Raw genomic sequence first — 27521 nt, 5'->3', positions numbered from 1 at the left:
TTTTTAGAGTTTTAGAGAGAGATGGGAACTAAGGCAGTTGAAGATGCAAGGAAGAGACTGTCTAGCCCTGGGTCTTACAAACACCAAGTGTTGGTTCAGGTTTGCAGGTGTGAATTAGCAAGTTATATATTGCTAAGATCATAAAAGTTAATTTTGCTGGAGAAGAGATCTTGCGAGGAGAAAATCTGGAAATAAGGTGCTGAGATTAAAACTCAAAGTTGTAAGAGAGAATGGCTTGTTCAGACAGCTGGCATTTTTGTTGCTAGTAGCAAATGAGTGGAGTACAGATTATGAAATGGGGATTGGTAGGAGATGAAACCTAATGCCCAAGTATGGAGTGAGCTTAGTGTAATTTTAAAATTGTATCTTGTGGGAGACTGTGGTAAATTATTACAAAGATATCCAGAAAAAATCTTTCCATCTCTGTTTGCAAGACATTTTGTAAACTGACTTTGCCATACATCCCATCAAAATGTGATATTTATTTTCCGTGAATCTGGTATGGCCTTGTGAATTGCTCTGATCAACAGAACATGGCAGAGGTGATTTAGTGTGGCTGCCAAGTCCAGACCTCAAGAAACCTTGAAACTTTTGCTTTCCTTCTCCTACTGTCCTGAGTTTGCCACCTAAAGAAGCCTTATCTATCAAATTGTAAGCTATTTGGCTACTGGACAGAGAAGTGCAGCCAAAAGTCAGAACCAAATACCAGATATGTGTGTGAGGCCATCTTAGATCACCCAGTTCCATTAAAGCCACCAGAGAACTGGAGCCATATGCATGACTAGGAGAGACCAATAAAAGAACAATCCAGAGAAGTCTGGCCCAAATTGCTGACCCACAGATTTGTGAGGAAATAATATGGTTCTTATTTTAAGCTAACACATTTTTGTATAGTTTCTGAGACATATATGGTGAGACATTACAAGGCTTTTAAGAAAGAGTGGAACAGGGTGATGATCAGCTTCACTATTAGAATATCAATCTGGCTGCTTGTGGAGAATGGTTTAGAGTTAGGTCATGAATGAAGATGGTTGCACAGCTGTTGCTATAACCTATAAAAAATGATGAAAATTTGTATTAAAATATTAGTAGTGAAAATAAATGGACAGATTTTAGACATATTAAATAGTTGGATTGGACAAATAGTAATGATTGATGGTGAAGCTGATGTGGAGCAGTATGAGTAATGGAGCAATGAAGGATAGTGCTTAATTTGTAGTTGGGATTCTAAATGGATTCTATGGGCAGTCACTGAGGTAGGGAACATAAGTAGCCATTTTTATAGAGGGAGTGTTGAGGATATTGTTGGTGTCGACTCTTTTAGACTACTTTCTTTCATGAAATAGAAGCAATATATATTTTCTATGGTATACTCACAGTGATAATGAAGGGCTGGGTCCAATGTTCTGGAACAGAAAGAAGAAATTTGGCTTTGAGAAAGTTACAAATGGGTTGCAGATGAGATCATTCAAAGCAAGAGAATAGTATGAGTAGAGGAAGGGACTCAAAGACTCAAAATGTAAATCTAGGGGCTTACAGGAAGAGTTGAAGATTTAACCAGAGATATCTGAGAACAGATCTTTCTAATAGTTCTGCTGTTGTTTTCCAGCTTTGAGGATACTGTCTTACTATCTCTTCAATATTTAGTCACACCTATTCTTCTGTACTCTAAGATGAATGTGATACAGGATCCTTCACCCAAATTATAATTTCATAAACCAACATTTGTTTGCCACATATTTATTGAACATCTACTACTGTGTTTTCAGGAACTTTTCTAGGCTCTATGGATACAATGCTACATGAAATAAACAAAAGTTTTGCTTTCATGGAGTTTAGTATATACATTATAAACAAAATGTAAATAATTTGGGGGAGTGCTAAATTCTATAAAGGAAAATAAAGCAGGATGAATAGGTACAGAATAATGGGAAAGAGGTGCCATTTATGTCAATCATGTGAAAGTTATCTTTCACAGACCTGAAGAAGAATGGAGAAAACATGTCAATATTGGAGAGAGAACTCTGCAGGTTGAAGAGAAGAGTACATAAAAATTTCTTGAAATGGACATGAGTTTGGTATGCTTAAGAAACAGAAAGAAGGTTATAGTGTTTGAGTCACTTTATAGAAAAAGCTTAGTTGGTGGAAAATGTGAGACTTTATAGATGTCAAAAAGAATTTTGGATTTCAGTAAAACTATTATGGAAACTCAGTGGAGAGGCTGAGACAAGACAATGACAACATTTGATTCATATTTTTAAGGGATTCTTCAGCCTATCTTATGGAAAATAGCTTTGACTGGGTAACAGTGCAAGCAAAGAGAACAGTTACATGACTATTATAGAAAGAAAGGGTGGACTAAGTGGTTAGTCTAAAAATATATTTAAAAGTTAAGGTGTTAGTTTTCTATTACTGCTTTAAAAAATTGCAAACAGTGATTTAAAACAACACAAATCTATAATCTCACAGTTGTGGGTCAGATGTTTGACATGAGTCTCATTGGGCTACAATCAATATGTCAGCAGAGGTGAGTTCATTACTGGAGACTCTAGAATCTACTTCCATGCCCAAGCAGGTTATTGGCAGAATTCAATTCATTGTGGGTGTAAGACTCAGATCCTGATTTTCTTGCTGTCTGTCTGCCAGGCATTGTTCTTAGATGCTAGAGACCCCATGCATTTTTTTGGGCCTAGATCCCGTTGTCTTCAAATCCAGCAAAGATGGATTGAGTTCTTCTCATGCCTTTCTTTTCTCCTTTCACTTTTGCCACATATCTCTCTCTGACACTTGTGCCTTTCTCCTCTGGTTTTAAGGGCCTATAGCTTATATTGGGCCAAAGATAATCCAAGATAATCTCATTTTAAGGTTCGCTGATTAACAACTTTAATTCCATCTTAAAAGTCCTTTTGCTATATAAAGTAACTCATTTAAGTATTTATAGTAGTAACACCAATGGGTGAAGGTCATGGAGCCAAAATGCCCTGCCTATCACATTCGATCTGACTGGCAACTACTTACAGATATTTGAACTTTTTTAACCTATAAAAATGGCAATTTTATGCAGTTTGATCTAATATTATTATATAACAATATTCAGAATATTTTTATGATCAATCTTTCTGAATACATATATATGATAAAGCCTCAACTTTTATTGATAGTAATAAGAAAAAGGAGTACATAGTTTATATATATATATATATATATATATATATATATAATTGTTTCATAAATCCATTTAATTTTCAGAACCCTATGAAGTCAATACTATTGTTTCCCTTGCTTAAATATTTTTGTCTATATGGACAAATAATATTCTCACTCAATTTTTTTTTCAAATAGTATAGTAATATGCTCTCAATTCTTTCTGGACCAACACAAAATACACTTCTTTCACACCTACATCTGCACTCCCACACGTATCTCCTAGACAAGATTACATATTTATTAACATTTTGCCCCTCCATCCACAGTGTAGCAATATGACCATGAAATAGCTGCCCAGTCAGATCCTATATTTCTCAGCCTGTGCATATTGGTGGGTCAGATGATGAGTTATTGCTAATGAGATGCAAGATGTTGTGAAATGAAACATTTCTAGGCTAAGGCACTTAATGTGTATGTGTGCTTTTACCTTGTTCTCTTTTTTGGCAGATTGCTTATTTTGACAGTGGTGGAGGAGCTATGACATGGAAGGAATATGTTTCCCCCAATTGTCTTGTGGGGTAAAAGCAACTGCTGGCCAGGAACATCAGAGAGAAATAACCTTCCATTGATATTTTCTTCACTGCAGAAGCTAAGGCTACACTCACACAGCAGTTGATTATTTAAAGGAATGGTCTCTGAAAAAAAATAAATAACCTAAAATAAGTGGCATTGGCATTGGATAGGTAGTTGGGAGGCAGGCGACCAGAAATAGGTGGTCCTGCCTGGGATGATATAGACCTATTGCCTCCATTACCTTGGAAGGCAGAACTGGTACCTACTGAGACTGTCTCTCTCTGGTGGTGATGGGAAAGCCAAAATGTTAGTGTGCATTGTTTGGTCTTTACTGCTGATAACAAGTTATAACATGGAATAGATCAACTCATATAGAAATTATTCACTTTGCTAGAAAAGACTGAAAGGAAATAGAGTGCAGAATTTTAAGGTCTCAGGTTTTCCAATCTTAAGGGTCTCTTTGCATATAATAGCAAGAAAGAATGCTGTAATAGTTTTAAACCATAAGATCCACTAAAATGTATCAATTTAAAAAAGAGATCCAGCTTTGAGGCAAAGATGATAAGGTGTAATCTTTCTATGAAACCCTACTGCTTAATATACGTACAATTTGAGAAAGAGAGGGTCATGAAGAAAAGAAGCCAAGTAAGTTAGTAAATAAATAAGTAAAAAAGTCAGACATTAGTATTATGTCTGGAGAAGAATTATAGGTGCTTAGTGACACATGAAATAGCCTTTTCCTTCTGCCGTTCTTTTATTATTTTTGAACATAGTAATTTTAGAATTTATGTAGATGATAAAAACATCTCTTTATATTATGTGCCTATAGAATAGCAGTGCAACTACTCAGCACCATATTCAAAAATTATGACATGATATAAACTTTCTAAAATAATTTCTACTTTATTCAGAGTCAATCCCTAATCATCTAATAATGATTTGGTTTTTAGAGGCTCTTAACTGGAAAATTCTGACATCTTCTCTTTAAATTTTGATAGAATATCTAAGAATTAGATAATCTGGAGTGTATACTATTATTACCATAAAGGATGGGAATGCCAGGTTCAGCAATCTGACCTCTCATATAGCTGATTCTGTTATTGTACTCTATCATATACCTAGAACAAACCGACCAAAAGTTAGCTGTGTATACCAAAATTGATTGGAAAAATACATTCATAAAATCTGTCTAACACTAATTCACTGAAAATCACATGTAAATTTTGTAACCTCCCCAAAATAAACACAGTATACAATTTGGAGTCATTCTGAACTATACAATGGACTTCTGATTTATAAGAAGTGTATCATGAGAAGAATAGTACTCTCCTCCAAATTGTCATTATTTTTTCCCTCAGATCTGGTTAAAATTAATGTCAAACAGGAACTGTCACTGTAGAAAGAACCCTCAGTAATATAATCAGCAGAACATGATGAAAACATAATCACAAAGTATATAGCCAGAGGAAAAAGATGTGACAAAGCTGACAAGCAAGTGGAATCCAACGTAATTCTTCTCCATGAGTGGCTTACTTCCAGACAGATAACAACCAAGGAATAGCAATGTTACCACCTCCCTTGAGCAATATCATTGTCTTGTGAGTAACAAGAATGACAGACATTGACTGTATTCACAGATACATGAGGCTGTAGCGTCTGCTATGTGTTTTGAAAGGACGCAAATGTGTAACTGACAGCATATGAACACTATATATTTGAAGTGTGGGGCAAAGGTAGACAAGCTTGATAATATATTTGCCCTGACACTTTCATGGATAAAAGTGAGTAAAATCAAATAAGACAAAAAGCATGATAAGTTACTGGGGAATAGTCATTTAAAACTCTTTTCCTTGTGCCCATGCACAAACTCCCATAATCATGAATATTATCTAAAATGCATAGGCAATATTAGATGATTAGAGAATTATTTGTTCCTGGAGACATAAAGAAGATATATAATTGCACTAAACATGAATTAGGAGATCAGTTTCCATAAGTTATATAAGTGTACTATTTTCTACAAAAATTTACTGTTTTCATGTGCTGATGCAAAACTAGAGGTACAAAATAGAGGTGGAGAGAATGAGAAAAATTTTAGAACATAGAAAACCATAAAGATTCTTTGAATTTTACACTTCTTTAGAAATAAAGTTCAAGAAGAATGCTTGAGTGCTTTGTAAAAGCTTTAAAAATTAGATTTAATTGCAATAATTCATTGGTGAATTGATATAGCTGCTTGAAAATAGTAATTTTTTTTCTAAAATAAAACTTTCATGCAACAATAATGTGTGTGTGTGTGTGTAATTGTAATCATAGCACCCCACATAAAACTTATTGTTAAATCTATTGACATATTCAAAAGTTAATTCAACAATTGATTTATTACTTCATATTTAGACCTGAGCTAACTTATAAGAATCTTCATGTGAGTGTCTGTTTGTTGTCACTAATAAAAAGCAGAGTAGTTAGAAGTCTGAGTTTTAGTGTCAGGTAGCTCTAGGTTCAAATTCAGGCTGATCTTAAACTCATTTTGTTTTACTGGACAAGCTAGTTAATAAGTTTGAATTGATGCATCCTCATCTATGAAATGTCTCTAGTAATACTTATTTAGCAAACACAATGTGAGGATTAAATAAAATAATTTAAGATAAAATCCTTAGCATGATTCCCATCATACAATTTATACTTCAAAGAATATGTTTTGAAAACGTATATAAAAGTTGAAGATTCTGCTGTGGTAGATAAAATTTTGTCTCCCATGACCTTCACTGACAGATGTTATGCATGTGAATATATCTTCCACTGGAAAAGATACTTTGTAGACAAAATTAAGGTTACTACTGTACTTCTGACTTATAAAACTGTGAAATAATAAATTTATGGGCTTTTTAAACCACTAAATTTGTGGTAATTTGTTCCAACAATAATAGCAAACTAAAACATCTGCACTTACACACATACCTATGTGTGTACAGATATATAATCCCATAAATATGTTTTTGTTTAATTCAAGTACATAATAAATGGTATCCTAGAGGACTGAAAAAGCTAATTCCTCTTTAATTATTTCTCTCAGAGAGTATATTGCATATTAGAATGTGATTTAATTTAAATATTTGAGACTACCTACAGTTTCGTTGTTCCTTAGGGGTAACTGACTTCACATCTTCTCATGCTCATTTTGCTCCAGAGGTGGTGACTTTGAATTACTCATGATTGTCTGCATTTATCTACCTTATAAGAATTTCAGTAGCCCTGATGGTGCATGTGTGTGTGTGTGTGTGCATGTGTGTGCATGCCTATCTGTATTTTAATACTCTTCTCTGTTTAAATGTAGAAATTATTTTGGAAACAGAATGAATGAAACCATTTTATAAACCTCTCCAATTACAGTGACTACCAACTAAATTTGTGAAGTAGGAACCCAAGCTGAATTTTAAGTATATTCTTAGTAATTTGAGAATGTTCACTGATATCATGTTACACATAGAGAAGTAGTGAAGTAATAGAAAGAGAAAATGACAGTTTTCAAATAAGGTGTCATGGCTGAATTATCAAAAAATTTAGAGAACAGTTATAGCACATGGGGGATGGTTAGCAGAGGATACATAGAGAAAGTTTCAGAAAGGTTGCAAATAGATAAATATAAATAAAACTTTAAAATGTATTTTATTCTAAAATTAATGACTTTATTAACTAAAGAATACATTTCAAAAATTTATTATTTTTTGTTTTATTAATTAGTTAATTTGGTTATGAGGTAAATTGATAAATTTTATGGAATAATTATGTGATTCAGTAAATACTTTGAATGAATTATATTATTTAATTCCACAATATTTTTGTGAGGTGTTTTTTTCCTATTTTCTAGATAAAACATGAGCAACAGGAAGTTTAAAAATTCAAAGTAAATAGCTAATAATTGATAGATTCAAGCCCTGGCACTATGAATTCAGAGCCCACAAGACTAACATTTGCTAAAATATAGAGTACTATGTAAGAATTTTGGCATAAAGAAGGTCATTTAGTAGGACCGTGATGCTTTTAACATAATTCTATAACATTTAATAAAGTGAAAAATATACCATATCTTAAGGTGAATGTGATAGAAATATATGAGTAGTTTATAAACATTCACAAGCTATATAAACAATAAGATCATACTTTTGAAAAAGTGTTGACCATAAAAATTTTAATGTAATAATATTATATGAACTATGACAGAATATAAAAAATTATATTCAGCATATTTAAATTTTAAAATCATGTAAATATATAAAAAATACATTTGGAAAGATTAATTTAAAAGAAGAAGGAAATATACCAAATGTTAACAATGTTTACCAAATGTTTATATTGAATTGTAGGATAATTACTGATTCTTTTCATTATATATTTCTGTGTTTTCCAATATTTTACATTGAATAGAGAAGTGCTTAAGAGGAAAAAAAATCCTGCTTATAAATAAACAAATGCAAAGCTGACAGTAATGTCAGCCTGTAGTTATCGAATGATTACTATGTACCAGATACTTTACTAAGCATTGTATACATCTCATCAGATTTCCACAATTCAGTTCCAGTTCTTTCAGACAACACAGTCTATCCCAGAGAGGTTCAGGGCTAGGGAAAGGGACACATACAGGGATGAGGATGGGGGGGTGGGTACAAAGAGAAGAATCTTACAGACAATACTGTAACAATTGAAATCACGCAAAAATAATAAAATCATATATAACAAATTATAATCACTATATATGAAAACAGTTTAAATCCTCATTTAAAATAACTTTCCCACTCAATTCAAGATTCTTCTGATAACCATGATTTCCAGCATTATTCAAAAAGTTTTGTTTCCCAGAAAGACTCTGATTTCAAATGAGTGCCAAATTGCAATCCAAACCTTAGGTTTGTATATTCCTTTATCTTAACACTTTCCTTTTTCCTCTACAGACAGTCAGATACAGGTTTCTTCTTTCTTTTCTTCTCCTCCTCTTCCTCTTCCCCCTTCCCCTGCCCTCCCCCGCCTCTTCCTCTTCCTTCTTCTTCTTCCTTATTTTGAATATGTGTGTTTGGAATAAGTTAGAGTTAAGAGGAATACAGGGAAAATTTTGAATACAATATTTAAAAAAAACATAAAATCAATAGCATCTTAGAGAAAATCTGAGCTACATCACTATAGATTATGTCATATAAATACTTCATTGGTATATTAGATTGGATCCTATGTATGCTGGGTTGAGCATCACATCAACTATTTTTTTCTTAAATGGTTGAGAATAACTATGGACAGAGAAGCATATCTCCTGCCTCGGCCCCTCACAACTGTCTTTTCCTGTCAGTTATCTAAATATACATCAGCCACTTGGATGCTGCATGCTGGCTCCATCTTGTACTCTTGATAAGGCAGAGTTGAGTTTATTGCTTACTGTGGTAAAAGGGAGCACAACTTCAGAGGCTTAGTAGCATCCTAGAGTGGAAAGTGCAGTCTGCATATTTATGATATTTGGTGGTTTGGCTTAAACTGAATCTTTCAATCCAAGGGCTTGATTGGTTTTGGATAAGGATCATGATATAATAGTTTAGGATAGATTGTTGTAGCAAGTTTTGGGGCAAGGATTTTAGAGCATCTTGGTGTGTAAACAGTCATTTGATTCTCTCTCTTGAAAAGTTGAGCAGTCTTAAATGGCTTATCAGGAATTCCTTAAAGTAATAATTAAGTTATATTCATCAGTTATTATCCTGGTAAAGAGTTCCCTAAAATAGTAATGTCATATAGGAAGACGGTGGACTAAGACAATCATGGTACTAATTATGCTAATAATCAAGTCATGTGACTAATAAGGCCTGTCTGTGTGTTTGTGTGTGTGTGTGTGTGTGTGTGTGGTTTTTTGGTTCTCAATGTGAACAGCTAACTCTGAATTTCAGATTGACTTTTCCCTATAATTCAGCTTAAGCAAAATAAAATTAAAAGTGTATAACTTAGGATAAAATAAAACAAGATAATTTGGAGGATGAAAAACATGTTAATCATCCATGCTAATAGATGTATGTAATCTCAGAAAAGTGAAAGTTTATTGCACTTTTAATAGGCATCATATAATTTAGTGACTAATTCTAGGGGATTTCTTTACAGTGCTGAAGTTAGGAAATATAACAATTGCTTAATACACTTAAAGGATTTCCAAAGATGTATTTATCTTGTAATAGTGCATAATGATTATTACACATGTGCATGTGTATATGCCTATATACATATAAATATGCCACATGCACGTATTTATTCTAAAAGAGTAGGAAACCTGAAGAAATATGCTTACAATTAAATGTTGTCTGGAAAATATATACTCTGAATACAGAATGTCATGTCCCTCTTGTCAGCTCTGTTATTTTGCTCTATCAACACTTCTCCTTTGCCACTACTGTGATAGAGTATGTTCATACTCAGAACTAAAGCTTTTCACTTTTTACTATTCAGAGGCTATTTAATTTTAATTGCTCCCCAAGCATAGCCCAATTCATGATGGCAAGAGCAGAGCAAAAATCCTTCACAGATACTTTGAAGTTTGAAGAGCTGCTATTCACATTGCCTGAGGCTTCCATTCCCACATTTGTGTGAAAATGAAAGCAGCTGAATATTTCTGTCATACATGCCCAGTGTTACTCTGAAAATATCTTGTGCAGATTTGTTTAAGATTTTTAAGCTATCTATATAAAGTTTAAAATAAGGATATTAAACAGATGTTGTTGTGCTATACACATTTAAAATGGCACTAAAAATACATGACTATGAAATAATAACTGTGCTTGAAGTAATTAAGCTAAACCGAATATACACACTGAACATTGTGTGTGTGTGTGTGTGTCTGTGTATGTGAGAGACAGAGTTAGGGGGTGGTTAGGGATGGTTAAAGAATTGTAAATCATCTCCCACACTAAAGAATAAAATCATTAACCACACCTTATAACTGCCTATTTAATATATGCAAAAGTATACTAAATAGCACTGATCATTTTTTAAAAGAAGCAATAATTTCTTAAAGCATTCAATTTCATGGTTTTTGTATAACACATAAAATATGTGAATTCATTAGCCCAGGTGTTTAAATGTAAAACAACATGTAAACCACTTTCACTCTGTATTTGTGGAAGGTAGAAGCTAAAAGTAGATAAATCTCTTCTAAGGCATATTAAAATAATGATTATTATTATTTTCAAAATCTATTTAAAAATAATTCAACAGAGGAAATTTAGACCAGGAGACATGTTAGAAGAAAATCTTTTGAGCGGTATTCTTCATTAATTCTTTTATAAGTGATCATTTTCAAATGGGAGAGTTACACTTGAAATTTGAAGACAAATTTGAGTGTTGACCTGGGAAAAAAAATGTAAGAGCTGTGGGTTGAGTTTATTCAGTGTCTTACTGAGGAGGTTAGCCCATGAGACAGCCTTTCACAGAACTCTGAGAAACTGTTCCAAAGAGTTGGAGAGAGGGAGAGTTGGGGAGGTCAGTATATGTATGATTTTGGCAAAGAGGTACTTGTAATCAAGCATACGTCTTGGTAGAAGATTACTGCTGGTAATGAGGAAGAGATATCTCAAGTAATGATTTTAGAGCTTTTCTAAGTATGGGAGGATGCAAGAATTCAGGTTCATTCGAATTTCTCCTAAAATATGTAACTATCTGAAGGTCTGTTCTGTCTGTTTTCCCAGAGCACAGAGTGCCTCATCCTGATCTTCATCCTGAATTCCTTCAGGGTGTGTTGGATGTGATAAATGGAATATTGCCTGCCATATCAGTAAACAAGGGATGTCACAGTCATCAGTAAACAAAAGATTGCAGCCCTCCACCATGAGCCTGTGAGCCCTGAGGGAACTCAGGAAGGAAAGAATACCTGTCATCTACCAGCCATCAGATTGCAGCCACTCCTGATGGTGAGCCCTGAGAAATCTTAGGGTGTGAAAACACAGGATATGGCCCCAGATAGCTGAGGTGTATATCAAAGGAATGATTTCAGTGAGCTCAGCATCTTGCATCTTCCCATATATAGGAAGGCGCTAAATTCCTTAACTTGACATATCTGGTTCTCTTTAATTAACAATAATCTTTTGATGTTATGACTACCTGTCCTTTGTTTCAAAACTTCTATATAACCTGGCTCCCCCCTCACCTCCTTACAGCAGGTCTCTCAGGGTTACTTGAGATGCTGCCTCCCAGGCTTGAAGTCCTAAAAATTCCAGCCAAATGAAACATAACTCTCAACTTTTAGGTTGTGAATATTTTTTAAGTCAACATGTCAGCAACTGTAATGGCTAATGACTTGATTCTTGTAGAACTGGATGGTGGGCAACATTCTTTGTTTTATAAGAGGATGACAAGGAACTTACCATAGTCATTAGAGATTTTCCCTTGACATTAAATTCTAAAATTGTTTCTTTGCATTTCCATCTAAAGGATAAAGTGGTAAAAATGAATCTTTAGTATGCATATAAAGTAGACAAGTGAACTTATTAACTCTAAAACTGAATGTTCATTATACTTCCAAAATACTTATGGATTCAGAAGATTTTGTTTGAACCTTGTGTTATCACCTTCCAAGAGCTTGAGTTATTCGCTTTTGGCATGAGATAATTAGAGAATTTTTTATTAAACTTTTCCCTCAGTAGGATTTTCCCAGGTTATAGTTAAAGTCTTTGATTTAGAGATATCTAAGGCATATTTTTCCTCTTCCAGATTATATTGCAATTGGATGTTTTATTAATTTTCTACTTTTAGTTTAAGGAATCAATAGATCAGCCACTTTTATAATGTACCTTTATGCTGCTTTGTATTTCTCTTCCTGATTCCTCATCTCTGCTCCCTGGGACATCACTGAAATTAACCACCTCAATCCAAGTCCTCTCCTTATGTTTCTTTTGAGGAAACATGATCTAATAAAAGGGACTCTTCCTCTCCAAAGTCATCAATTTAATTTAAAACATGCTAGGGGGCTTCCCTGGTGGCTCAGTGGTTGAGAGTCTGCCTGCCGATGCAGGGGACACGGGTTCATGCCCTGGTCCAGGAAGATCCCACATGCTGCGGAGCAGCTGGGCCCGTGAGCTGTGGCCACTGAGCCTGCGTGTCTGGAGCCTGTGCTCCACAATGGGAGAGGCCACAACAGTGAGAGGCCTGTGTGCTATGTATACCTGTTTCAATTTTGAAGGAGATTTTTGTTTTGCTTTCAGTGATATTTTGTTGTAAATAAATGCAGCATAGCTAAAAATAAAATAAAAATATGTAGAATTCCACAAGGCTGTTTTCTGACAACACAGAAAATATTTCTTGTCTTCATATTCTATTCTTTCCTGTTGCTGATTTTTCATTCAGTTCTTTATTGTGCGATTGACCTCTTACACACAAAATTGAAGGTAGAGTCTTGCCACACTTTCTTCATTACTCATTTTTTACCTTTGGTCAAGCCTGTTAAAAGCAACAATGGATTAAACACAGATATTGAAAGAAAAAAATAAAATTACTAGGTCATATATAAGAAAAACCCCATTAGAAACAGCAAGGAACTATCTCTGCATACAAAAATGGGAGAATTTGGTTGTGGGAGGGCTTACTTCTTAGGAGTGGATATGTTTGGGATGAAATGTGAAAGAAGAGACCATATATCCAAACACTACTATGAGGTGATAGAAAGTTCCTCATATTGTAAAATATTTGAATTTGGCTGAGATGCAAAATACTGTGTCCTCCTCCTCCCTTCACAAACAACCTTTTCTTTTTGATCCTTAGAGACAGTGTATGAGAAGAATACGGTATTCCTGATTGCATCACTATAAGGGAATTTTTAAAAAGATATACAAGAATAAAAAAATAAGAAGGAAACAAATGAGGCTGAACAGAGAATGAAAAAATAATAGGGCAGCACATCATAGGCAGGAGGTAACTATGAAGATGGATGTTACCCAGCACCCACCTCTAAAAGTCCCAAGTGAAGTTATAGAAAGGAAGTAGGATAATGTTTGTGCTATGGAATAATATTCAAATCAATTTTATCATGATTGTTTTTGACAATGATACCCCAGCTGAAATCTGGGTTAATATGTACGACTTTGCCCAAGATTATTTATATTCTAGTTTGTCCTATCTGCATTTCAGGTTAAACCCATACTCTGTACTCTGATTCACACTTGGATCCTCATCTGAACTGCCAGAGAAATAAGGCATGATTCAATGATTCAAGGGAATTCCATGTTTCTGTCCTGTGCTGGGTCTGCCTTTGGGATTTTACCACAAAGTTAGTATGATGTGGAGGATGCTCAGAGAACAAGCTTTAACCTTTAAAGGGATGTGTTGAGATTGGATTATTCAAACAAACAAATAAGCAAACAACAATTTACATGCATCATTCTGTGCTATGATTTGAGTGATTCAGCCTGAGAAATGCCCTTATAAAGAGCCATGTGAGAAAGAAATTTGGATATATAATAACAATGAATCAACAATCTATCTGGGAATGAGCTACTGAGAACTATGAAACATTCCTGATAGTCATAAAATAATATTTGAAAGGCACATGCACTTCAGTGATTAAAATAGTAAACAAGAGCAAAACAAAACAAAAAGCTAGAAACACAAGTGACTTACTCATTAACTGAGGAGTAGATAAAACATTGTAGACTGTTTATACCATGGAATTTGATACAGTCTTGAAGAAAAGATGAATACAACAACATGAATCTTAGAAACATAAAGCTCAGTGAAAAATAAGTTTCTACAGACTATGTATGACACTATCATTATGTTTTTAATCTTAAATAATATATTTAGGATTACATATATAGATGATAATTTAGTTCAAAAAATATGCAAAGGAATAAACAACAAAAATTCGAAGTGTGGAGACAGAGGAATGAGATTTGGGCAAAGAACATAGATAGCTTTGACTGTTTTCATTACTTTCTGGTTTTGTCTTGTTCATTTTATTATTGTGATTTATAGCTTATTGCTGCATTACATATATTTTATTTTACATGTATAAAATATTACAATGTAAAAAATCCAAATCCAAGCAAACAGTAAAGCTGAACTTCAGTAAAGGAAAAAATCAGGGTGGGTGCAAATTAAAAATACCAAAGTCCCACTATATGCATTAAAAAGAATGATAGACAAAGCTGATGAGTATATTGTGTGCTGAGAACTTGTGCCATGGCATTCTCTAAGAAGCAAGTGCAAAAGGCCAAAGAAATGTGAAGAGTGAGAAAAAGGTTATGCAAAGGAGAAGAGACTAGCTTTTTTCATAAACATCTAAAAGAAAATTCAGGAGAGGAGAAAAAATGATGGAAAGGAATCCACTGTAAGAATAAATAACAATAATAGTAATAATTATAATACATGCTCAGAACTGCCAAGGGCTAGAGGGATAAAGTTGCAGATATCAAGTGCAAAAAAACAAAACAAAACAAAAAGTTAAAATAATAATAAAAAATTAAAAGTCCAGAGAGTTTTCAGAAAAAAGAAAATTGTCTGAAATGTATGAATAATTAGATTAGTACCAGCTCTTTTTTTTAGTGACCAGGTGATAAAAGAAAATAAGTCAATTTTCCAGAGGACACTCTTTTACAGAGAATTCAGTGTCAAGCAAACCAAGCACTCAAGTCAAAAGGCAAAATGTATATTCATCCAGGCAAAGATTCCAAAGTTTACTATGTAATCTGAAAGAATTATTCACAACTTTGATGTAATAAAAATGAAAAATTGATTCAAGAAAGAGAAAGCTGTGGAATATTTTTTAAATGATGTTTTCACATCAGGAAATACTTTTGTATAATTTATAATATTAAAATTTGATTATTAAACAACATGTAATATAAATATATATTTTCCAGGTGCCCTCAAAATATATATTAAATATAATATTTATTTCTAATATTCACTCAAATAATTAGTTATCAAAAGAAATTTCTCTACTCTGATAAGCAGTATTTACCAGAGTCTTAAATAAAAATTTTAGTGAGGGGGGAAAAATATATAAATACCTCCACTAATTCAACAGAAAGATAAAAATCTTAGCCAAGGGAAAGGTAAAAAATATATATATAATATATTTATCAGGAGTTGGTTTTATCACTATCAGGATGTTATTTTTATGGAGATAATGCAATTATTCATCTTAAAAAACCCAGGGTGATAATCATGAAAATTAATAAGATGATACACATAGTAATTTTTTTACAGATCTTTATTGGAGTATAATTACTTCACAATACTGTGTTAGTTTTTGTTGTACAACAAAGTGAATTAGCCAAATGCATACATATACCCCCATATCCACTCCCGCTTGAGCCTCCCTCCCACCCTCCCTATACCATTCCTCTAGGTCATCACAAGCTGATCTGCCTGTGCTATGCTGCTGCTTCCCACTAACTATTTTATATGTGGTAGTGTGTATATGTCGTGCTACTCTCACTCGTGTCCTCAAGTACATTCTCTATGTCTACATCCTTATTCCTGCCCTGCCACTAGGTTCATCAGTAGTATTTTTTTTTTATTTCATATGTATGCATTAGCATATGGTATTTGTTTTTCTCTTTCTGACTTCAACCTGTATGACAGACTCTAGGTCCATCCACCTCACTACAAATAACTCAATTGTGTTTCTTTTTATGACTAGTATTCCATTGTATATATGTGCTACATCTTCTTTATTGATTCATCTGTCAGTAGACATTTAGGTTGCTTCCATGTCCTGGGTATTGTAAATAGTGCTGCAATGAATGTTGTGGTACATGCTTTTTTTTTTTTTTTTTTTTTTTTTGCGGTACCTGGGCCTCTCACTCTTGTGGGCTCTCCTGTTGCGGAGCACAGGCTCTGGACACACAGGCTCAGCGGCCATGGCTCATGGGCCTAGCCACTCCACGGCATGTGGGATCTTCCCAGACCGGGGCCTGAACCCGTGCCCCCTGCATTGGCAGGCAAACTCTCAAACACTGCACCACCAGGGAAGCCCCCTGCCCATTTTTAAATTTGTTTGTTTTTTTGATATTGAGCTCCATGAGCTGTTTGTATATTTTTGATATTAATCCTTTGTACATTGTTTCATTTGCAACTATTTTCTCCTATTCTGTGGGTTGTCTTTCATCTTGTTTATGGTTTCCTTTGCTGTGCAAAAGCTTTTAAGATTAATTAGGTCCCATTTCTTTATTTTTGTTTTCATTTTCATTACCCTAGGAAGTAGATCAAAAAAGATCTTGCTGTGGTTTATGTCAAAGAGTGTTTCTCCTATGTTTTCCTCTATGAGTTTTATAGTGTCTGGTCTTACATTTAGGTCTTTAATCCATTTTGAGTTTATTTTTGTATATGGTGTTAAGGAGTGTTCTAATTTATTCTTTTACATGTAGCTCCCTAGCTTTTCCAGCACCACTTATTGAAGAGGCTGTCTTTTCTCCATTATATGTTTTGACTCCTTTGTCATAAATTAGGTGAGCATATATGAGTGAGTTTATCTCTGGGCTTTTTATCCTGTACTATTGATTTATATTTCTGTTTTTGTGCCAGTACCATAGTGTCTTGATTACTGTAGATTTGTAGCATAGTTTGAAGTTGGAGAGCCTGATTCTGCCAGCTCCGTTTTTCTTTCTCAAGATTGCTTTGGCTATTCAGGGTCTTCTGTGTTTCCATACGAATTGAATAATATTTTGTTCTAATTCTGTGAAGAATGCCATTGGTAATTTTATAAGGATTGCATTGACTCTGTAGATTGCTTTGGGTAGTATAGTCATTTTCACAATATTGATTCTTCCAATCCAAGGATCTGGTATATTTTTCCATCTCTTTATGTCATCTTTGATTTCTTTCATCAGTATTTTATTGTTTTCTGAGTACAAGTTTTTCGCTTCCTTATGTAGGTTTATTCCTATGTATTTTTTTCTTTTTATTGTGATGGTAAATGGCATTGTTTCCTTAATTTCTCTTTCTGATCTTTTATTGTTAGCATATAGGAATGGCATGGATTTCTGTGTATTAATTTTGTATCCTGCAGCATTACCAAATTCATTAGTTCTGTTAGTTTTCTGGTAGCAACTTTAGGATTTTCTGTGTATAGTATCACATAATCTGCAAACAGTGACAGTTTTACTTCTTTTCCAATTGGTATTCCTTGTATTTCTTTTTCTTCTCTGATTGCCGTAGCTAGGATTTCCAAAACTATGTTGAATAAGAGTGGTGAGAGTATGCATCCTTGTCTTTTTCCTGATCTTAGTAGAAATGCTTTCAGTTTCTCACCATTGAGTATGATGTTTGCTGTGGGTTTGTCATATACGGCCTTTATTATGTTAAGATAGGTTCTCTCTATGCCCATTTTCTGGAGAGTTTTTATGATAAATGGGTGTTGAATTTTGTCAAAAGCTTTTTCTGCATCTATTGAGATGATCATATGGTTTTTTTCCCTTAATTTGTTAATATGGTGTATCACATTGATTGATTTGCATATATTGAAGAATCCTTGCATCCCTGGGATAAATCCCACTTGATCATGGTGTATGATCCTTTTAATGTGATATTGGATCTTGTTTGGTAGTATTTTGTTCAGGATTTTTACATCTATGTTCATCAGTGATATTGATCTATAATTTTCTTTTCTTGTGACATCATTTTCTGGTTTTGGTATCAGCGTGATTATGTCTTCGTAGAATGAATTTGGGAGTGTTTCTCCCTCTGTATTTTTTGGAAGAGTTTGAGAAGAATAGGTGTTAGCTTTTCTCTAAATGATTGATAGAATTCGCCTATGAAGCCATCTATTTCTGGACTTTTGTTTGTTGGATAATTTTTTTTTTTTTAATGTTTGCTGTGCTACCTAGATGTGGTACGCGGGCCTCTCACTGCTGTGGCCTCTCCCGTTGCGGAGCACAGGCTCCGGACACTCAGGCTCAGCGGCCATGGCTCACGAGCCCAGACGCTCCATGGCATGTGGGATCTTCCTGGACCGGGGCACAAACCCGTGTCCCCTGCATCGGCAGGCGGACTCCCAACCACTGCGTCACCAGGGAAGCCCCGTGTTGGATGATTTTTAATTACAGTTTCAATTTCGTTAATTGTGACAGGTCTGTTCATATTTTCTAATTCTTCCTGGGTTTGTCTTAGAAAATTGTACCTTTCCAAGAATTTGTCTATTTCTTCATGGTTGTTTCTTTTATTGGCATATAGCTGTTTGTAGTTGTCTATTATAAACCATTGTATTTTTGCAGTGTCATTTATGACTTCTTTTTCATTTCTAATTTTATTGATTCGCATCCTCTCCCTTTTTTTCTTGATGAGTCTGTCTAAAGGTTTATCAATTTTGTTTATCTTCTCAAAGAACCAGCTTTTAGTTTTATTGATCTTTGCTATTGCTTTCTTCATTTTTATTTCATTTATTTCTGCTCTGATTTTTATGATTTCTTTCCTTCTACTGACTTTGGGTTTTCTTTGTTCTTCTTTCTCTAGTTGCTTTAGGTGTAAGTTTAGATTGTTAATCTGAGATTTTTCTTGTTTCTTGAGGTGAGATTTTATTGCTATAAACTTCCCTCTTAGAACTGCTTTTATGTTTTCCATAGGTTTTGGGTCATCATGTTTTCATTGTCATTTGTTTCTATGTATTTTTTTATTTCTTCTTTGATTTCTTCAGTGACCTCTTGGTTATTTAGTAGCACACTGTTTAGCCTCCATGTTTTTGTGTTTTTTACCGTTTTTTTCCTGTAATTGATCTCCAATCTCAAGTGTTGTGTTCAGAAAAGATGATTGATACCATTTCAATTTTCTCAAATTTTCCAAGGCTTGATTTGTGACACAGATGTGATCTATCTTAGAGAATGTTCCATGTGCACTTGAAAAGAAAGTGTATTCTGCCACTTTTGAGTGGAATGTTCTATAAATGTCAATTAAATCTATCTGGTCTATTCTGTAATTTAAAACTTGCATTTCCTGTTTTATTTTCTGTTTGGATGATCTGTCCATTGGTGTAAGTGGGGAGTTAAAGTCCCCTACTATTATTGTGCTACTGTCGATTTCCCCTTTCACTGTTGTTAGCCTTTGCCTTATGTATTGAGGTGCTCCTATGTTGGGTTCATTAACATTTTTAATTGTTATATCTTCTTCTTGGATTGATCCATTGATCATTATGTAGAGTCCTTCCTTGTCTCCTGTAACAGTCTTTATTTTAAAGTCTATTTTATCTGATACAAGTACTGCTACTCCAGCTTTCTTTTGATTTCCATTTGCATGCAATATCTTTTTCCATTCCTTCACTTTCAGTCTGCATGTGTCCCTAGGTCTGAAGTGGGTCTCTTGTAGACAGCATATATATGGGTCTTGTTTGTGTATCCATTCAGCCAGTCTGTGTTTTGGTTGGGGCATTTAATCCATTTACATTCAAGGTTATTATTGATATGTATGTTCCTATTACAATTTTCCTAATTGTTTTGGGTTTGTTTTTGTTAGTATTTTTCTTCTCTTGTGTCTCCCACCTAGAGAAGTTTTTTTTAGCATTTGTTGCAAAGCTGGTTTGGTGGTGCTGAATTCTCTTATCTTTTGCTTGTCTGAAAAGATTTTGATTTCTCCATCAAATCTGAATGATATTCTTTCTGGGTAGAGTAATCTTGGTTGTAGGTTTTTCTCTTTCATCAGTTTAAGTATATCCTGCCAATCCCTTTTGCCCTGCAGAGCTTCTGCTGAAAAATCAGCTGATAACCTTACGGGGATTCCTTTGTGTGTTATTTTTTGTTTTTCCCTTGCTGCTTTTAATATTTTTCTTTGAAGTTAATTTGTTAGTTTGATTAATATGTGTTGATTTTCTCCTAGGGTTTATCCTGTATTGGACTCTCTGTGCTTCCTGGACTTGGGTGGTTATTTCCTTTCCCATGTTAAGCAATTGTTCAACTATACTCTCTTTAAATATTTTCTCAGACCATTTCTTTTTCTCTTCTTCTTCTGGGACCCCTATAATTTGAATGTCAGTGAATTTAGTGTTGTCCCAGTGGTCTCTGAGATTGTCTTCAATTCTTTTCGTTCTTTTTTCTTTATTCTACTCCTCGGCAGTTATTTCTACCAGTTTGTCTTCCAGCTCACTTATTTGTCCTTTTGCCTCAGTTATTCTTTTGTTGGTTCCTTCTAGTGTATCTTTCATTTCAGTTATTGTGTTGTTCATCTCTGCTTGTTTGTTCTTTAGTTCTTCTAGATCTTTGTTAAACATTTCTTGTATTTTCTCAATCTGTGTCTCCATTCTATTTCGGAGATTTGGATCATCTTTACTATCATTACTCTGAATTCTTTTTCAGGTAGATTGCTCATTTTCTCTTCATTTATTTGGTCTTGTAGGTTTTTACCTTTCTCCTTCATCTGTGACATATATATATATATATATATATATATATATATATATATATATATATTTTTTTTTTTTTTTTTTTTTTTTTGATGAGTGGGATTGTGTTCCTGTTTTACTAGTTGTTTGGCCTGAGGCTTCCAACACTGGAATTTGTAGGCTGTTGAGTAGAGCAGGGTCTTGGTGCCAAGATAAGGACCTTCGGGAGACCTCATTCTGATGAATATTCCCTGGGGTCTGAGTTTCTCTGTTAGTCCAGTGGTTTGGACTCAGATCTCCCACCACCGGGGCTTCGATCTAACTTCCAACTCATGAACCAATATCCCACAAGCCATGTGGGAGGCAAAAAAATAAATAAATAAAGGAGAACAATAACAAAGTAAAAAATAAAATTAGACTAGGAAACTAACAGATATTTTAGAAAGAATAAACAAATAAAAATATAAATGAAACAACAACCAGAAGGTAAAACAGAACAACAATAGTAAAAAAGAAAAAAAAAAAAGGTGGAAAAGGCCTTGGCTGTGAAGGGCAGGGCATAAGCAGGGTGACATTTGGGCAGTGGACAGGGCTTATGCTTAGGACCCACAGGGCTGGAAAAGGCCCTTGGGGGTGTGGGGTCACTGGGATTAGGCTCAGTGGAACAGTAGGGGCACAGGTGTGCCTCCTTCCTCTGGCCTCAGAGGATAGAAGACCCCACCTGGGAGCCCAGCAGGCTTCCCTGGCTGAGTGGGTTAGGCAAACGCCTTCTGCTCCTCTCTTGTTCCTCTGGTCCTGGAGGGCCCCCCTGCCTGCCTCTCCTTCTCTCCTCCAGCCTCCCTCCTATGTCCCCAGGACCCATGTGGCTTGGAGGGGGTTTTGGAGGGCAGGGGGACCCAGCCTGGGAGCTCAGCAGACTTCCCTGTAAATGTCCTCCGCTCATTTCCTGCTCCTCCTGTCCTGGAGGGCCCCTCCACCTGCTTCTCCTGCTCTCCCCAAGCTCCCTCTTATGCCCCCAGAACCCACGTGGCCTGGAGGGGGCTTTGGAGGGTGGGGGACTGGGCTGGGAACTCAGTAGGTACCCGGGCTTGAGTGGGTAGGTCAAACGCCCTCTGCTTCTTCTCTTGCTCCTCTGGTCCTGGAGGTCTGCTCTCACCTGCCTCTTCTGTTCTGCCCTGACCTCCCTCCTATGATCCCAAGACCAACACGGCCCAGAGGGGATCTCTGAGGGCATAGGACCTGGCCCAGAGCTGGGCAGACTTCCCCGGACAACTTGGCAGGGGATATGCTGGGTGTGCTCCCCCCTGATCCGAGCCCTTGAGGGTCCCTCCAAGCATAGGAACCCCTCGCCCCCTCAGCCACCCCTCAGGGGCTCTGGTCCTGTCCACTTCCACTTCTTCTAACCCTTCAGTCCCCACACATCATACTGGTTTGCTTGGGGGTTCCTTTCATCTTCTTGGGTTTTGAGGTCCCCCACCAGTGTCTTGCAGCATTCCTAGTTGTGGGGAGATGTGAACCCCACATCTTCCCACACCGCCATCTTGACTCCACGTACATGTAGTATTTTGGTTGCATAGAAAACAAACACATAATAAAAAAAAATAATGAATAATATAATGTTTATTATGGATGAACTGTGATGGATTTATAAGTGAAAGAATTATTATAAAATTTTAATCATATAGAATTTCCTAATAAATTAAGGAATATATAATACCCAAAATGGCAATATTTTCAAACTAATTTATAACATAATTAAATTCCAATAAACATGATTATTCTAAAATATATGAAACATACATTGGAGCACAGTTAACTTATTGAAATGTTCATCAGGAAAGAAAAATATAGCAGAAAATTTAATACCTTTTTGAATAAGGGAATGAATGATAGGATACATGCCATACTGTACAATAAGTCCGAAATAATAAAAAAATAACGTATCATAGACATAAAAAAAGTGAATAATCAAGTGCAAAAGATTTGAAACCTAAGAGCAGATGTTAATATATAAATGTATTTATGTATTTCATATATGCTATAGAATGCAAAATACTCATATAAAAAAGTGGCATTGTATATAATAACATTGAATTTTAATGTAGTGGGGAAAAGAAGTGGTTTTAACACATCTTAAAGATAACTGGTTAATTATTGTAGAAAAAATCAAATTAGATATTTAATGTACACCAAGTATAAAAAATATTTTTCAGGTTTAAAATAGAAAAATATGTAAAATGTACATTTCTGGAAAAAGAAGAATATATTTCTGTAATTTTAAGATAGTAAAAATTGTGCAGATTAATGCTGTACAATGAAACTCTCTGCAATTATGAAAAGGTACTATATGAATATCATTTGAGAAATCTCTCATCATCCTCACACCCAATCTACCAGCCTACCTTCATCTATATATTCATCCTCTGCTTTCAGCTCTTTTACTACAGATTTGTGCCCCTGCTCCTGTCAACAACATCTGTTTTGCCTGAGCTCTTGATCGAATCTATTTTTGCCTTCTCAGTTTATGCCCTCCGATTATTCTCTCTCATGCATTCTTGATTTCTCTCCCTCCATGCCATAATTTCCATCAGCATACAAATATGTACTAGAATCTCCAATTAAGATAAAAATATCTTCTGGCCTTATGTTTCCCTTCAGCTTTGACCCTATTTTTTCACTCTACTTCTTAGCTGAAATTATTTAAATAGTGCCCATGTTTGGCATCCTCATTTCCCCACCCCATATTCGATTTATGATTTATTCCAAAAGTCTTCCACTGACAGCACTCCATTTAAACTGTCAAGATTGTGGACCCCAGCTTCATCCTTTAAATATTTCCTTCTCTTGGCTTCCTGACTCCTTATTTTTCTCTTTCTCTTTCTCTATCAGCCTCCCTTAATATCTGTTTTTGGTATTTAGTCATCTGCTCAACTTCTCAATATTATTATTTGATCTTGGCTCAGTCTTGAACATTCTACTTATCTATACATTTCCTTAGTGATTCTATCCAATTGCCTAATATTAAATGCTATCTATATGCTGTTTCCTCAGACTGTATCTCCAATCTCAGCTTTTCCAGAAAAATATAAACTCATAAATTCAACTACTTAATTGATATTGCAATTTTGACCCCTTTCAATAGCTTAAATGTAACTTGGCCATAGCAGAAATATTGATAATTCTCTAAATCTGCTCTTACCATGTCTTTCATATTTGTAAATGGCACCACTTTCCATCACTCAAGCCAAACATCTTGGAGCTATGCTTGAATAATTTAATTTCCTCACATCACAGTCTCTTTTTTAACTCTAGCATTAGTGACTCTTCTTAAAGCTACCATTAGAATAGATCCACTTTCAGAGAGATTCCTACTTCTCTCTGCCTTTCTTATGATCTTGGTCTGAGTCACCATCTGTTCTCACCTAAACTCTTTCGATTGTTTTCAATGCTATGGGACTGAATTCTGTTTGGTCCCCTCACCCCACTCCCACCCTTATCCTGTCCCAGTCATATTTTGAAGCCCTAACCCTCAATGTAATGATATTTAGTGATGAGGTCTTTGGGAGATAATTTGGTTTAGATGATATCATGAGGGTGGAGCCCTCATAGTGAGATTAGCGCCCTTATAAGAAGAGACACCAGAGAGGTTGCTCTCTCTCTCCTCTCTCAGCCAGATGAAGAAACAGCCAGAAGAGGGCTGTCTGCAAGCCAGAGAGAGCTCTCACCAGAACCGGACCATGCTGGCAACTGATCTTGCATTTCCCATCCCCTAGAACTTTGAGAAATAAATCCCTGTTGTTTAAGCCACCCAGTCTACAGCATTTTGTTATGGCAGCCCAAGCTAATATACTTTTTAATTTTATTTTCTTTTTTCCACTTTTGATTTCCTATTACCTTTATTTGCTTAGCAGCCAGGGTGATAATTTAAATGCCTATATTATACTTTGTATAAAACATTTCCAATGGCTTTCTTACCCTTAGAATAAAATTCAAACTTGTTATCCTGATCTTGTTCGTATTTACCTTTCTGATCTCATGTTGCACTATATTATTCTCCCACTTTTCCACTATGTTTCAGCCACACTGGCCTTCTTATCACATCTTTAACATGGATACTGTCTCAGTGAGTTCAGACCAAAAATATTCCTCCTCTGATCTTTGCTTCATTGGCTCCTTCCTAGGAGCCCAGCAATTTAAGTTAGTCACTATCTCACTCTAAATTGTAAGACCTTATTTTAATTATTTTCTTTTTGTACATGATATATCTTCTTATTTATTTAGCTTGTATGTTGTCCATCACTGCCTAAAATAAGGTAAACTTGATTCTTCCTTGTTCAACAATCTTTTTCAGTGTTTACTATAGTAATAAATAAATATTCAGTAAAACAATAAAGTTTTGTGTAGAAATTAAATATGATGTTAATACCCACTGTTGAAATAGTATCTGATAATCTTTTTTTGAGACTGTAAAATTGGCATTATCTGACAAGATTTAAAATGGAAATGCCCTTGAACTACTAATTCTACTTCTATCTATCTATCTATCTATCTATATTTTTTTGGTCAAGTCAACCCTGCTTTTATTTCAACAGATTTTCTCCATGGCTGACAGGGGCTCAGGTTTAAGGATAGAGGAGTTTTGCTCGCCCCCCACAGCCTTGATGTCCTCTAGAAAGGCCACCCCCACATGAAAGTCAGGAGGTCTGAGGGCATCAGCCTGCAGTCTTTCAAGGCCAGGTTCCTGTCCTCCGATAACTTGTGTGCTCCGGAAACCAGCAGCTCCAATGCAGCCAGTCACTCTGCAAGGCCTCCAGGATGAATTCACGCACTACCATGAGCTCCCTGATGTGCCGCGAGCTTAGAAGTTCCACTGGAGGAGGCAGTGGTCTGGGGAGCTGACTCATAGCAGCGTGTAGGTGTATTTTGCATCTCTCTAGCTCCTCCTTCTGCACTGCCTTGGTGCACACCACGATCAGCTCCTCCTTAGCCTCATACCTGAGCCTCTGCTCTGACTTGATCTTCTCTGCTGTGAGGTTGATGAAGACCCGGCAGGTAGAACTGAGAGGCCAGGGGCGAGTGTGGGAAGGTCCAGTGCTGTGGGTCAGGTGCCCCACACCGGCTCTGGGTGCAGCAGCTTCTCCTGGTGCCTCTTCACTCTCCAGGGCTGGAACAGGGCAGCCTTGCTCAGCACACAGAACTCTTCAGGGTGCTCTTGATTGGAAGCTGGAAGCATCACCTTCTGGAAGCCACCATCCTCAAAAACTGTGGGTCCCTTCCAGGCTGTAAATATGTTCCTGAAACACCTTGTTCTATAGCTTGATCTCCCAGTACTTCTCCTCCAGATGCAGAAGGATATTGTCCAGGTATTGGCGATGGTGTACATACCCAGCTTCACCCTGTTGTACAATTACTGGGTCGGTGAAAAAGCATAGAGAGAATGATCCATTTGATGTGGACATCCCTCTGGTTCTTCCTCACAGTGACCCCTGTGAGTGGGCGGGTGAAGTACACTCCAGGCTCAGCCATGCATGGGTAGAGGATTCTTTTGGCTCAAGCACCTTGTTGGTGCCTGGGGCCTCCAGCCTCCCATTCAGAGTTCCTTCAGCTCTAAGTTTCTTTCTCACCTGGCTCTGAATGGAATCCTGTGTTGGGGGTCTCGGGGCCCTGAGTTATTTATGCTCAAGTCGACTACAGCAGCTGCTGCTGCCATCTGTGCCTTATCGGTGGGTCCCCGGCTGGAGACTGTAAAAGAAATGTGTACTAATGATATATCATTTATAGCATCATTGGTAATTGTGAAAAACTGGAAACAAACTAAAAATTCAGCAAAAATATAGTGATTAACCGTACGCTACATGTGTCTCATTGCATAGAACACATCAAACAAATGACGTTACTGATCATAAGGCATACCATTATATTTATAACATCAAGGGGAAAAGAAGCCCTAGCCAATTATAATTATAAAATGAAATCAATTATAGATCATACATAAACTTCAGAAATATAAAACATGAAAAATCTATATCTTAGAAACAATTAAATATAGTTTACCAGAGGAGACTTTAAAATACTGAATTGTTTCATATATATTGCAGTTGTTCTAAAATAGTTGGGTGTGTTCATGCATGTGTGTGTGTGCACATATATGTATAACAAGTTGTGTGCTTCTAAAATTTTGAGAACTGACTTTTCCCCTGCAATGACCACCCCCCAAACCCCTATTTATAGTGTTTGTCAATTTCATAGTGTATATATTTCCACTATGCCTTATTTCTAGCTACCAACATGATGTGACTTATGGGTATTTGGGAAAAGATGCACACAGTTGGCTTTTGTAAGCCAGTATGAGACAACTCCAGCATACTACTGTAAATAGTTATGGATACAGTCCAGGGCCTTTTTAATTTTCTATGAATGTATCTATGTATCTATCAACATGCATATATCTGTGTGTATTTATATATGTATGTCT

The sequence above is a fragment of the Hyperoodon ampullatus genome, assembly GCF_949752795.1.
Source record: "Hyperoodon ampullatus genome assembly, chromosome: 1".
NCBI classification, from domain to species: Eukaryota; Metazoa; Chordata; class Mammalia; order Artiodactyla; family Ziphiidae; genus Hyperoodon; species Hyperoodon ampullatus.
Note: the sequence above shows the minus strand (reverse complement) of the source record.